Here is a 12,500-nt window from a genome sequence, read left to right on the forward strand (position 1 = left end):
AAGATGTAGTAGTCTCTACATTAGGAGGAAGCTGTAGTAGTCTCTACAGTAGGAGGAAGCTGTCGTAGTCTCTACAGTGCACTCTTAGATAAAAGCGTTCCAAAGGGTTCTTCAATTATCCGCATAGAATAACCCTTTTTGGTTTTACATGGAACTGCAACGGATTCTACCTGGAACCAAAAAGGTTCTACCTGGAACCAAAAAGAGTTCTTCAAGGGTTATCTTATGGGGACAGCCAAAAAACCCTACTAGGTTCTAGATGGCACCTTTTTTTCTAAGAGTGTAGGAAGCTGTAGTAGCCTCTACAGTAGGAGAAAGCTGTAGTAGTCTCTGCAGTAGGAGCAATCTGTAGTAGTCTCTGCAGTAGGAGGAATCTGTAGTAGTCTCTGTACAGTAGGAGGAAGCTGTAGTAGTCTCTGCAGTAGGAGGAAGCTGTAGTAGTCTTTACAGTAGGAGGAAGCTGTAGTAGTCTCTGCAGTAGGAGGAAGCTGTAGTAGTCTTTACAGTAGGAGGAAGCTGTACTATCCTCTACAGTAGGAGAAAACTGTAGTAGTCTCTACAGTAGGAGCAATCTGTAGTAGTCTGTACAGTAGGCGGAATCTGTAGTAGTCTCTGCAGTAGGAGGAATCTGTAGGAGGAGGAAGCTGTAGTAGCCTCTACAGTAGGAGGAGGCTGTATTAGTCTCTGCAGTAGGAGGAAGCTGTAGTAGCCTCTACAGTAGGAGGAATCTGTAGTAGTCTCTGCAGTAGGAGGAAGCTGTAGTACTCTGTACAGTAGGAGGAAGCTGTAGTACTCTGTACAGTAGGGGGAAGCTGTAGTAGTCTCTGCATTAGGATGAAGCTGTAGTAGCCTCTACAGTAGGAGGAATCTGTAGTAGTCTCTGCAGTTAGGAGGAAGCTGTAGTACTCTGTACAGTAGGAGGAAGCTGTAGTAGTCTCTGCAGTAGGAGGAAGCTGTAGTAGTCTTTACAGTATGAGGAAGCTGTAGTACTCTGTACAGTAGGGGGAAGCTGTAGTAGTCTCTGCATTAGGAGGAAGCTGTAGTACTCTCTACAGAAGGAGGAAGCTGTAGTAGTCTCTACAGAAGGAGGAATCGGTAGTAGCTCTACAGTAGGAGGAAGCTGTAGTAGTCTCTACTGTAGGAGGAAGCTGTAGTAGCCTCTACTGTAGGAGGAAGCTGTAGTAGTCTCTACCGAAGGAGGAAACTGTAGTAATCTCTACCGTAGGAAGAATCTGTAGTAGTCCCTACTGTAGGAGGAAGCCGAAGTAGTCTCTACTGTAGGAGGAAGCTGTAGTAGTCTCTACCAAAGGAGGAAACTGTAGTAGTCTCTACCGAAGGAGGAAACTGTAGTAGTCTGTACAGTTGGAGGAAACTGTAGTAGTCTGTACAGTAGGAGGAAGCTGAAGTAGGGTCTACTGTAGGACGAAGCTGTAGTAGTCTCTCTCCAAGGGATGGGAGAGTATATGCTATACAGTACAGCTTAGCCAATGTGTATATGCTAATTGTACAGACATAACATACACACACACACACAAAGAAAAAAACATACACACACTAACACATAAATCAACAACACACACACACACACACACACACACACACAACAATGTGTATTTAGTAGTTTGGCACCAGTGGTGTCACGCTAGAGTGACTGTGACATCCTACCAGAGGCCTTGTCTCAGTCAGGAGAACATCAAATCGGAGTGGGATGATCGGAGAACAGAGAACAACGGGAGGGACATATGTCTCTCGCTCTTTGTCTTTCATCTCACTCACCCAATCTCTCCTAGTCCCACCCACCCACCTAGCATAGCCATGCTGTTAAATATGTAGTGGGATCTTAGGAGTGGTGACACTTCTGGATCTCTGTGTGCTCCTTTTTCCACACCCACCTCTCTCTCTCTCTGCCTCTCTCTGCCTCTCTCTCTCTGTCTCTCTCTGCCTCTCTCTCTCTGTCTCTCTCTGTCTCTCCCCCTCTCTCTCTCTCTCCCTCTCTCTCTCTCTCTCTCTCTCTCTCTCTCTCTCTCTCTCTCTCTCGCTCTCTCGCTCTCTCTCTCTCTCTCTGGTTGTTCAGAATTGGGTCAGCTACATGTGTGCTTAGTAGGTGGGCTGTAGATCTTGCACCTGAAATCATTTTGACTGAAATACTGCTTCATTTTCAACAATTTGTTATCACTCTCCCCTGCAGTTGTAAACAACCCAACAGCACTGCATAGTCTATTATCACACCCTCTGCTGCATAGACCACTGCATCGGCCATAAAACATCCCTCCACTTTACAGACGGCAGTAATACACTGGTGTGGGCTACACTAAATGTAATACACCCGAGACGTTTTTATTTTTACATGGACTTAACTTTGCCCCAGTTCTGTGCTGCCTCCGGCTGTATCGATGATGGAGCACGGGTACGTGTGTGCGCCATGCGTTCCGTTCCTGCCGTGCGCGTGAGTGTGTGTATGCGTCTGGTGTGTATCCCACGCCCTCCTGGCCCTGGGTGTTGAGGGAGAGCTCGTTTGGGTGTGTGTAACACTGTGTATCGCTGCTGTAAACAACTTGACGGTGCAGGGAGGTAATTAAGGCCAGACATTAGACGTTAGACATTAGCACTAATGGCTGTGGCTTGTGACTAATTCACCACGCTGCGCAGGGCTTTCCTCTCTCTCTGTCACTGAGATGCACAATACATGCTTCATGACCACAACACATACTGGACTCCATAGCACATACACAACACATACTGCACTCCATAGCACATACACAACACATACTGCACTCCATAGCACATACACAACACATACTGCACTCCATAGCACATACACAACACATACTGCACTCCATAGCACATACACAACACATACTGCACTCCATAGCACATACACAACACATACTGCACTCCATAGCACATACACAACACATACTGCACTCCATAGCACATACACAACACATACTGCACTCCATAGCACATACACAACACATACTGCACTCCATAGCACATACACAACACATACTGCACTCCATAGCACATACACAACACATACTGGTTTCCTGTACTTCTGCCATAATATAATATGTATAGTGCCTAGCAGTGGTTTAGTATTCTCTTTATATTGTCAATTATATGCTTTATCAGTGGAAAATATATTGTAGGGGGCAGTGCTCTCCAATGAGCCGGTCCCTCCATTAGCTCTAATATATTCTAATTGTTGATAGAATAAATCAACAGGAGCCGTACTTGGGGATTGGAGAACACGTCATCAGAATGCAGTATGGTATTCCAGTTTGTGGGGAGACACACAGTGTTGGGACTTTGATGATTGTAGGAGAGAAAATATACTTCCACCCACTCAGTCCTATCTCCACAGTGGTTAAGTAGTCTCTTTATTCTGACTATAAAGGACATGATTGGGACTGTGTTAAAAGGGTTAAATAACTAATTTAGTGATCAATGATTAATTCACTCTTGTTGCTAGACTCCAGTGTTTGTCAATTCACTAAAACCTGACCATAGTTGGTGTGAAACTGGACTCAACCTGAATAAATGTGAAACTGGGCTTAACCTGAATCAAATCAGATTGAACCAGAGTCGAACCAGAGTCAAACCAGATTCAAAGCAGGTGTCTATACACTAACTCTCCTCACCCCTCTGACCCTCACACCTTTGTGGACATGACTGTGTCACATTCAGAACACTTCTTCAGTCATTTACATAAATTATTAGCATTTGTAACAACATTTGCATAGGGGCTGGCACTTTTGCATACGGTCTGCAAAGCTGTTTGATAATTGCAGTCTGTGTGACGTGTGTGTAATGGTGCGGTGTGTGTGTGTAATGGTGTGTGTGTGTGTGTGTGTGTGTGTGTGTGTGTGTGTGTGTGTGTGTGTGTGTGTGTGTGTGTGTGTGTGTGTGTGTGTGTGTGTGTGTGTGTGTGTGTGTGTGTGTGTGTGTGTGTGTGTGTGTGTGTGCGTGCGTGCGTGCGTGTGACAGATGGTGGAGAGGACAGACAGGCTCTTTTGAATAATACCAGGGATTAGGGAGCAGTAGAGAAACTACAGTCAGCCAAAGTTACAACAGGTTAGGGAGTTACAGTCACAATTATACAATGACACTTTTATGGTTATGGTAACCGTTGACTACCTCCTCCTCGTCTCCTCAGTTCATTCCACCTTCACCTCTCCACCCTTCCCTCCATCCTAATCACCACATCCTACTAACTCCTACTCTTACCCCTTGCCATTCACCCCAACTTCCCCCAAAGCAGCAGGGGACCTCTCTCCTTCTCCTTGCCCCAGAGCCTCCATTCCCCCCAGGGCCTCCACTCCTCCTACAGCCCGGCCCTAACCATTAAAGCAGCAGGGGACCTCTCTCCTTCTCCTTGCCCCAGAGCCTCCATTCCCCCAGGGCCTCCACTCCTCCTACAGCCCGGCCCTAACCATTAAAGCAGCAGGGGACCTCTCTCCTTCTCCTTGCCCCAGAGCCTCCATTCCCCCCAGGGCCTCCACTCCTCCTACAGCCCGGCCCTAACCATTAAAGCAGCAGGGGACCTCTCTCCTTCTCCTTGCCCCAGAGCCTCCATTCCCCCCAGGGCCTCCACTCCTCCTACAGCCCGGCCCTAACCATTAAAGCAGCAGGGGACCTCTCTCCTTCTCCTTGCCCCAGAGCCTCCATTCCCCCCAGGGCCTCCACTCCTCCTACAGCCCGGCCCTAACCATTAAAGCAGCAGGGGACCTCTCTCCTTCTCCTTGCCCCAGAGCCTCCATTCCCCCCAGGGCCTCCACTCCTCCTACAGCCCGGCCCTAACCATTAAAGCAGCAGGGGACCTCACTCCTTCTCCTTGCCCCAGAGCCTCCATTCCCCCCAGGGCCTCCACTCCTCCTACAGCCCGGCCCTAACCATTAAAGCAGCAGGGGACCTCTCTCCTTCTCCTTGCCCCAGAGCCTCCATTCCCCCCAGGGCCTCCACTCCTCCTACAGCCCGGCCCTAACCATTAAAGCAGCAGGGGACCTCTCTCCTTCTCCTTGCCCCAGAGCCTCCATTCCCCCCAGGGCCTCCACTCCTCCTACAGCCCGGCCCTAACCATTAAAGCAGCAGGGGACCTCTCTCCTTCTCCTTGCCCCAGAGCCTCCATTCCCCACAGGTCCTCCACTCCTCCTACAGCCCGGCCCTAACCATTAAAGCAGCAGGGGACCTCTCTCCTTCTCCTTGCCCCAGAGCCTCCATTCCCCCCAGGGCCTCCACTCCTCCTACAGCCCGGCCCTAACCATTAAAGCAGCAGGGGATCTCTCTCCTTCTCCTTGCCCCAGAGCCTCCATTCCCCCCAGGGCCTCCACTCCTCCTACAGCCCGGCCCTAACCATTAAAGCAGCAGGGGACCTCTCTCCTTCTCCTTGCCCCAGAGCCTCCATTCCCCCCAGGGCCTCCACTCCTCCTACAGCCCGGCCCTAACCATTAAAGCAGCAGGGGACCTCTCTCCTTCTCCTTGCCCCAGAGCCTCCATTCCCCCCAGGGCCTCCACTCCTCCTACAGCCCGGCCCTAACCATTAAAGCAGCAGGGGACCTCTCTCCTTCTCCTTGCCCCAGAGCCTCCATTCCCCCCAGGGCCTCCACTCCTCCTACAGCCCGGCCCTAACCATTAAAGCAGCAGGGGACCTCTCTCCTTCTCCTTGCCCCAGAGCCTCCATTCCCCCCAGGGCCTCCACTCCTCCTACAGCCCGGCCCTAACCATTAAAGCAGCAGGGGACCTCTCTCCTTCTCCTTGCCCCAGAGCCTCCATTCCCCCCAGGGCCTCCACTCCTCCTACAGCCCGGCCCTAACCATTAAAGCAGCAGGGGACCTCTCTCCTTCTCCTTGCCCCAGAGCCTCCATTCCCCCCAGGGCCTCCACTCCTCCTACAGCCCGGCCCTAACCATTAAAGCAGCAGGGGACCTCTCTCCTTCTCCTTGCCCCAGAGCCTCCATTCCCCCCAGGGCCTCCACTCCTCCTACAGCCCGGCCCTAACCATTAAAGCAGCAGGGGACCTCTCTCCTTCTCCTTGCCCCAGAGCCTCCATTCCCCCCAGGGCCTCCACTCCTCCTACAGCCCGGCCCTAACCATTAAAGCAGCAGGGGACCTCTCTCCTTCTCCTTGCCCCAGAGCCTTCATTCCCCCCAGGGCCTCCACTCCTCCTACAGCCCGGCCCTAACCATTAAAGCAGCAGGGGATCTCTCTCCTTCTCCTTGCCCCAGAGCCTCCATTCCCCCCAGGGCCTCCACTCCTCCTACAGCCCGGCCCTAACCATTAAAGCAGCAGGGGACCTCTCTCCTTCTCCTTGCCCCAGAGCCTCCATTCCCCCAGGGCCTCCACTCCTCCTACAGCCCGGCCCTAACCATTAAAGCAGCAGGGGACCTCTCTCCTTCTCCTTGCCCCAGAGCCTCCATTCCCCCCAGGGCCTCCACTCCTCCTACAGCCCGGCCCTAACCATTAAAGCAGCAGGGGACCTCTCTCCTTCTCCTTGCCCCAGAGCCTCCATTCCCCCCAGGGCCTCCACTCCTCCTACAGCCCGGCCCTAACCATTAAAGCAGCAGGGGACCTCTCTCCTTCTCCTTGCCCCAGAGCCTCCATTCCCCCCAGGGCCTCCACTCCTCCTACAGCCCGGCCCTAACCATTAAAGCAGCAGGGGACCTCTCTCCTTCTCCTTGCCCCAGAGCCTCCATTCCCCCCAGGTCCTCCACTCCTCCTACAGCCCGGCCCTAACCATTAAAGCAGCAGGGGACCTCTCTCCTTCTCCTTGCCCCAGAGCCTCCATTCCCCCCAGGGCCTCCACTCCTCCTACAGCCCGGCCCTAACCATTAAAGCAGCAGGGGATCTCTCTCCTTCTCCTTGCCCCAGAGCCTCCATTCCCCCCAGGGCCTCCACTCCTCCTACAGCCCGGCCCTAACCATTAAAGCAGCAGGGGACCTCTCTCCTTCTCCTTGCCCCAGAGCCTCCATTCCCCCCAGGGCCTCCACTCCTCCTACAGCCCGGCCCTAACCATTAAAGCAGCAGGGGACCTCTCTCCTTCTCCTTGCCCCAGAGCCTCCATTCCCCCCAGGGCCTCCACTCCTCCTACAGCCCGGCCCTAACCATTAAAGCAGCAGGGGACCTCTCTCCTTCTCCTTGCCCCAGAGCCTCCATTCCCCCCAGGGCCTCCACTCCTCCTACAGCCCGGCCCTAACCATTAAAGCAGCAGGGGACCTCTCTCCTTCTCCTTGCCCCAGAGCCTCCATTCCCCCCAGGGCCTCCACTCCTCCTACAGCCCGGCCCTAACCATTAAAGCAGCAGGGGACCTCTCTCCTTCTCCTTGCCCCAGAGCCTCCATTCCCCCCAGGGCCTCCACTCCTCCTACAGCCCGGCCCTAACCATTAAAGCAGCAGGGGACCTCTCTCCTTCTCCTTGCCCCAGAGCCTCCATTCCCCCCAGGGCCTCCACTCCTCCTACAGCCCGGCCCTAACCATTAAAGCAGCAGGGGACCTCTCTCCTTCTCCTTGCCCCAGAGCCTCCATTCCCCCCAGGGCCTCCACTCCTCCTACAGCCCGGCCCTAACCATTAAAGCAGCAGGGGACCTCTCTCCTTCTCCTTGCCCCAGAGCCTCCATTCCCCCAGGGCCTCCACTCCTCCTACAGCCCGGCCCTAACCATTAAAGCAGCAGGGGACCTCTCTCCTTCTCCTTGCCCCAGAGCCTTCATTCCCCCCAGGGCCTCCACTCCTCCTACAGCCCGGCCCTAACCATTAAAGCAGCAGGGGATCTCTCTCCTTCTCCTTGCCCCAGAGCCTCCATTCCCCCCAGGGCCTCCACTCCTCCTACAGCCCGGCCCTAACCATTAAAGCAGCAGGGGACCTCTCTCCTTCTCCTTGCCCCAGAGCCTCCATTCCCCCCAGGGCCTCCACTCCTCCTACAGCCCGGCCCTAACCATTAAAGCAGCAGGGGACCTCTCTCCTTCTCCTTGCCCCAGAGCCTCCATTCCCCCCAGGGCCTCCACTCCTCCTACAGCCCGGCCCTAACCATTAAAGCAGCAGGGGACCTCTCTCCTTCTCCTTGCCCCAGAGCCTCCATTCCCCCCAGGGCCTCCACTCCTCCTACAGCCAGGCCCTAACCATTAAAGCAGCAGGGGACCTCAGTGAGACCTCCAATACCTGAATGCCTCTCAATTCAATTCAATTTAAGGGCTTAATTGGTATGGGAAACATATGTTAACATTACCAAAGCCAGTGAAGTAGATAATATACACAAGTTAAATAAATCACAGAAGTTCCAAAAGAATGAAGGCATTTTACATGTCATATTATTTCTAATACAGTGTTGTAGTGATGTGCAAATATGGGTTGTATTTACAATTATGTTTGTTCTTCACTGGTTGCCCTAATCTTGCTGCTGTGATGGCACACTGTGGTATTTCACCCAGTAGATATGGGAGTATATCAAAATTGGGTTTGTTTTCAAGTTCTTTGTGGATCTGTGTAATCTGAGGGAAATAATTGATGTGTCTCTAATATGGTCATACATTTGACAGGAGGTTAGGAAGTGCAGCTCAGTTTCCACCTCATTTTGTGTGCAGTGTTCTGTTAGGTTCTAATTTTTCAGAGTAAACAACTCACGGACACTAGAGAAGCTTAACCAAGTTGAATTCTTCACAAAGGGTCGATACAGCTGTAATTCAGACAAATACATTTAGACAAATACTTTTCCACCACCACAAGTATATGTTCTCCACTTCAGGCACTCCTCCTTCTCTCCAGTCCTTACATCTTATGGTTCCACAGGAGGAGGGTAACAGGATAATAAACCATACTTTCTCCCTTCAGGGGATCTGACTGACCTCAACCCCTCCTTCGCCTAATCCACAGATGTCCATCCGCTTCCCCTATAGCAATCCTGTGACTTCCTCCCATCCACCCAACACATTCCAAAGCCATCTGTCTTCTACAGAGAACCATTAACTTCTGATGTAAAAACCAGTCTCTTACACTCCTTTAAATACTATGCTTCTGCGTCTGATATATCATATCTCTAATATATCAATGTTCAAAGTTTACCCCGTATCAAAAAGTTCACATAGCCTGTCTTCTCTTGAGAGCCAGGTCTATGCTCACTGAGTCTGTACATAGTCAACGCTTTCCTTAAGTTTGGGTCAGTCACACTGGTTGGTTATTCTACTGCTGTGTACTCTCTGTTTAGGGCCAAATAGCATTCTAGTTTGCTCAAGTTTTTTGTATTAATTATTTTGAATGTGTCAAATAATAGTTTTTTGTCTTCTCATGATTTGTTTGGGTATAATTGTGTTGCTGTCCTGGGGCTATGTGAGGTCTGTTTGTGTTTGTGAACAAAGCCCCAGGACCAGCTTGCTTAGGGGACTCTTCTCCAGGTTAATCTCTCTGTAAGTGATAGCTTTGTTATGGAAGGTTTGGGAATCGCTTCCTTTTAGGTGGTTGTAGAATTTAACGTCTCTTTTCTGGATTTTGAAAATTAGCGGGTATCGGGCTAACTCTGCTCTGCATGCATTATTTGGTGTTTTACGTTGTACACTGAGGATATTTTTGCAGAATACTGCATGCAGAGTCTCAATTTGGTGTTTGTCCCCTTTAGTGAATTATTGGTTGGTAAGCTGACCCCAGATCTCACAACTATAAAAGGCAATGGGTTCTATAACTGATTCAAGTATTTTTAGCCAGATCCTAATTGGTATGTGGAATTGTATGTTCCTTTTGATGGCATAGAATGCCCTTCTTGCCTTGTCTCTCAGCTCATTCACAGATTTGTGGAAGTTACCTGTGGCTCTGAGATATGTATAATTTTTTTGTGTGATCTAGGGCAACGATGTCTAGATGGAATTTGTATTTGTGGTCCTGGTGACTGGACCTTTTTTGGAACACCATTATTTTTGTCTTGCCTGTCTGTCTGTCTGTCTGTCTCTCTCTCTCTCTCTCTCTCTCTCTCTCTCTCTGATCTCTGCTGTGTCTCTGGTGGTCACAGTTAACTGATCCTTAATGATAGTGACTGACTGGGGAGGGATAAAACCCCTCTCTCTAACCGAAGGGTGTTATCTCACTCAAATAGGATCGGTGTGACACCGGTAAAATGATTGTGCTTCAGTCAGGTGTATCGGTAAACTTTAATGGGGTTTCACAACTGTGTCGCCTCAACACTTTACCAAATTAAATGGAGGTTTGTGTGTGTGTGTGTGTGTGTGTGTGTGTGTGTGTGTGTGTGTGTGTGTGTGTGTGTGTGTGTGTGTGTGTGTGTGTGTGTGTGTGTGTGTGTGTGTGTGTGTGTGTGTGTGTGTGTGTGTGTGTGTGTGTGTGTGTGTGTGAACCAGGGAGCAGCTGTTTCCCCTGCTGCCTATCTCACTAACTCTCTCTGGTTTCTACTAATACTGTCTAGCTCTTTGGTTTCTACTAATAGTGTATATCTCTCTGGTTACTACAAATACTGTCTAGCGCTCTCTGGTTTCTACTAATAGTGTCTAGCTCTGGTTTCTACTAACACTGTCTAGCTCTCTCTGGACTGTATTAATACTGTCTAGCTCTCTCTGGTCTCTACTAATACTGTCTAGCCTCTCTGGTCTCTACTAATACTGTCTAGCTCTCTCTGGTCTCTACTAATACTGTCTCCCTCTCTGGTCTCTTAATACTGTCTAGCTCTCTCTGGTCTCTGCTAATACTGTCTAGCTCTCCCTGGTCTCTACAAACACTGTCTAGCTCTCTCTGGTTTCAACTAATACTGTCTCCCTCTCTGGTCTCTACTAATACTGTCTAGCTCTCTCTGGTCTACTAATACTGTCTAGCTCTCTCTGGGCTCTACTAATACTGTCTAGCTCTCTGGTCTCCACTAATACTGCCTAGCTCTCTCTGGTCTCTACTAATACTGTCTAGCTCTCTCTGGTCTCCACTAATACTGTCTAGCTCTCTGGTCTCTACTACTACTGTCTAGCTCTCTTTGGTTTCTATTAATACTGTCTAGCTCTCTCTGGTCTACTAATGCTGTCTAGCTCTCTCTGGGCTCTACTAATACTGTCTAGCTCTCTTTTGTCTCTATTAATACTGTCTAGCGCTCTCTGGTCTCTACTAATAATGTCTGGCTCTCTCTGGGCTCTACTAATAATGTCTAGCTCTCTCTGGTCTACTAATACTGTCTAGCTCTCTGGTCTCTACTAATACTGTCTAGCTCTCTCTGGTCTCTATTAATACTGTCTAGCTCTCTCTTGTCTCTACTAATACTGTCTAGCTCTCTCTGGTCTCTATTAATGCTGTCTAGCTCTCTCTGGTCTCTACTAATACTGTCTAGCTCTCTCTGGTCTCTATTAATGCTGTCTAGCTTTCTCTGGTCTACTAATACTGTCTAGCTCTCTGGTCTCTACTAATACTGTCTAGCTCTCTCTGGTCTCTATTAATACTGTCTAGCTCTCTCTTGTCTCTACTAATACTGTCTAGCTCTCTCTGGTCTCTATTAATGCTGTCTAGCTCTCTCTGGTCTCTACTAATACTGTCTAGCTCTCTCTGGTCTCTATTAATGCTGTCTAGCTTTCTCTGGTCTACTAATACTTTCTAGCTCTCTCTGGTCTCTACTAATACTGCCTAGCTCTCTCTGGTCTCCTAATACTGCCTAGCTCTCTCTGGTCTCTACTAATACTGCCTAGCCCTCTCTGGTCTACTAATACTGCCTAGCTCTCTCTGGTCTCTACTAATACTGCCTAGCTCTCTCTGGTCTACTAATACTGCCTAGCTCTCTCTGGTCTACTAATACTATCTAGCTCTCTCTGGTCTCTATTAATGCTGTCTAGCTCTCTCTGGTCTACTAATACTGTCTAGCTCTCTCTGATCTCTATTAATACTGTCTAGCTCTCTCTATTCTGTTAATACTGTCTAGCTCTCTCTCTCTCTGTGTCTCTGATCACTGATAAGTGAAGTGGATCATCAAAGCCAGGATATGTTTGAATTAACCCTCATTCTGTCCTGAATAAGAAAAGCCGACTCCCTCTCTTCTCCTCTGTATTGTACAGTATATTATGTTTCTTATATAACAGTGATGAGGAGAGGAGGAGAGACTGCCAAACTGGTACTGCTCATTCCCTCTCCTTCTTAGCTTAGCTGCTGTGGAAAATTGGAGAGAGAGAGTGGGTAGGAGAGCGAGGAGGGGTAGGAGAGAGAGGAGGGGTAGGAGAGAGAAGTGGAAAGTAGAGTAATGAAGGGAGATTAAAGTGGGAATGGATAGATGGAGGTTACAAGAGAAAAAACTGGGGGGAAAGTAGAGAGAGAGGTGGAGAGGTAGAGAGGTGGAGAGGTGATTCAGTTGCACATACAATAGGTTTAGTGTGTATGTTGGCATGTCAAACAGCAAAAGTGTGATGTGTCATAATGGAGCAGAACGCTAAGCTCTGCCGCTGAAATGAAAAGTACACAGAGGCTGACAGAGCTGAAGCTTCCACACACACACATACACTGCTCAGGGAATGGAGACCCCTTCTGATTGGGGCCAAAGAGCATGCT

At 49.7% G+C, this 12,500-nt stretch overlaps 1 protein-coding gene across 4 annotated transcripts in view; it reads left to right on the forward strand.

The window, feature by feature from the left end:
* The window catches only part of LOC109905096 (amyloid-beta A4 precursor protein-binding family B member 2-like), a 66,067-nt gene that overhangs the window by 42,515 nt on the left and 11,052 nt on the right, over positions 1 to 12,500 (forward strand). The window lies entirely within an intron of this gene.

Source organism: Oncorhynchus kisutch, linkage group LG15, assembly GCF_002021735.2.
Source record: "Oncorhynchus kisutch isolate 150728-3 linkage group LG15, Okis_V2, whole genome shotgun sequence".
NCBI lineage: Eukaryota > Metazoa > Chordata > Actinopteri > Salmoniformes > Salmonidae > Oncorhynchus > Oncorhynchus kisutch.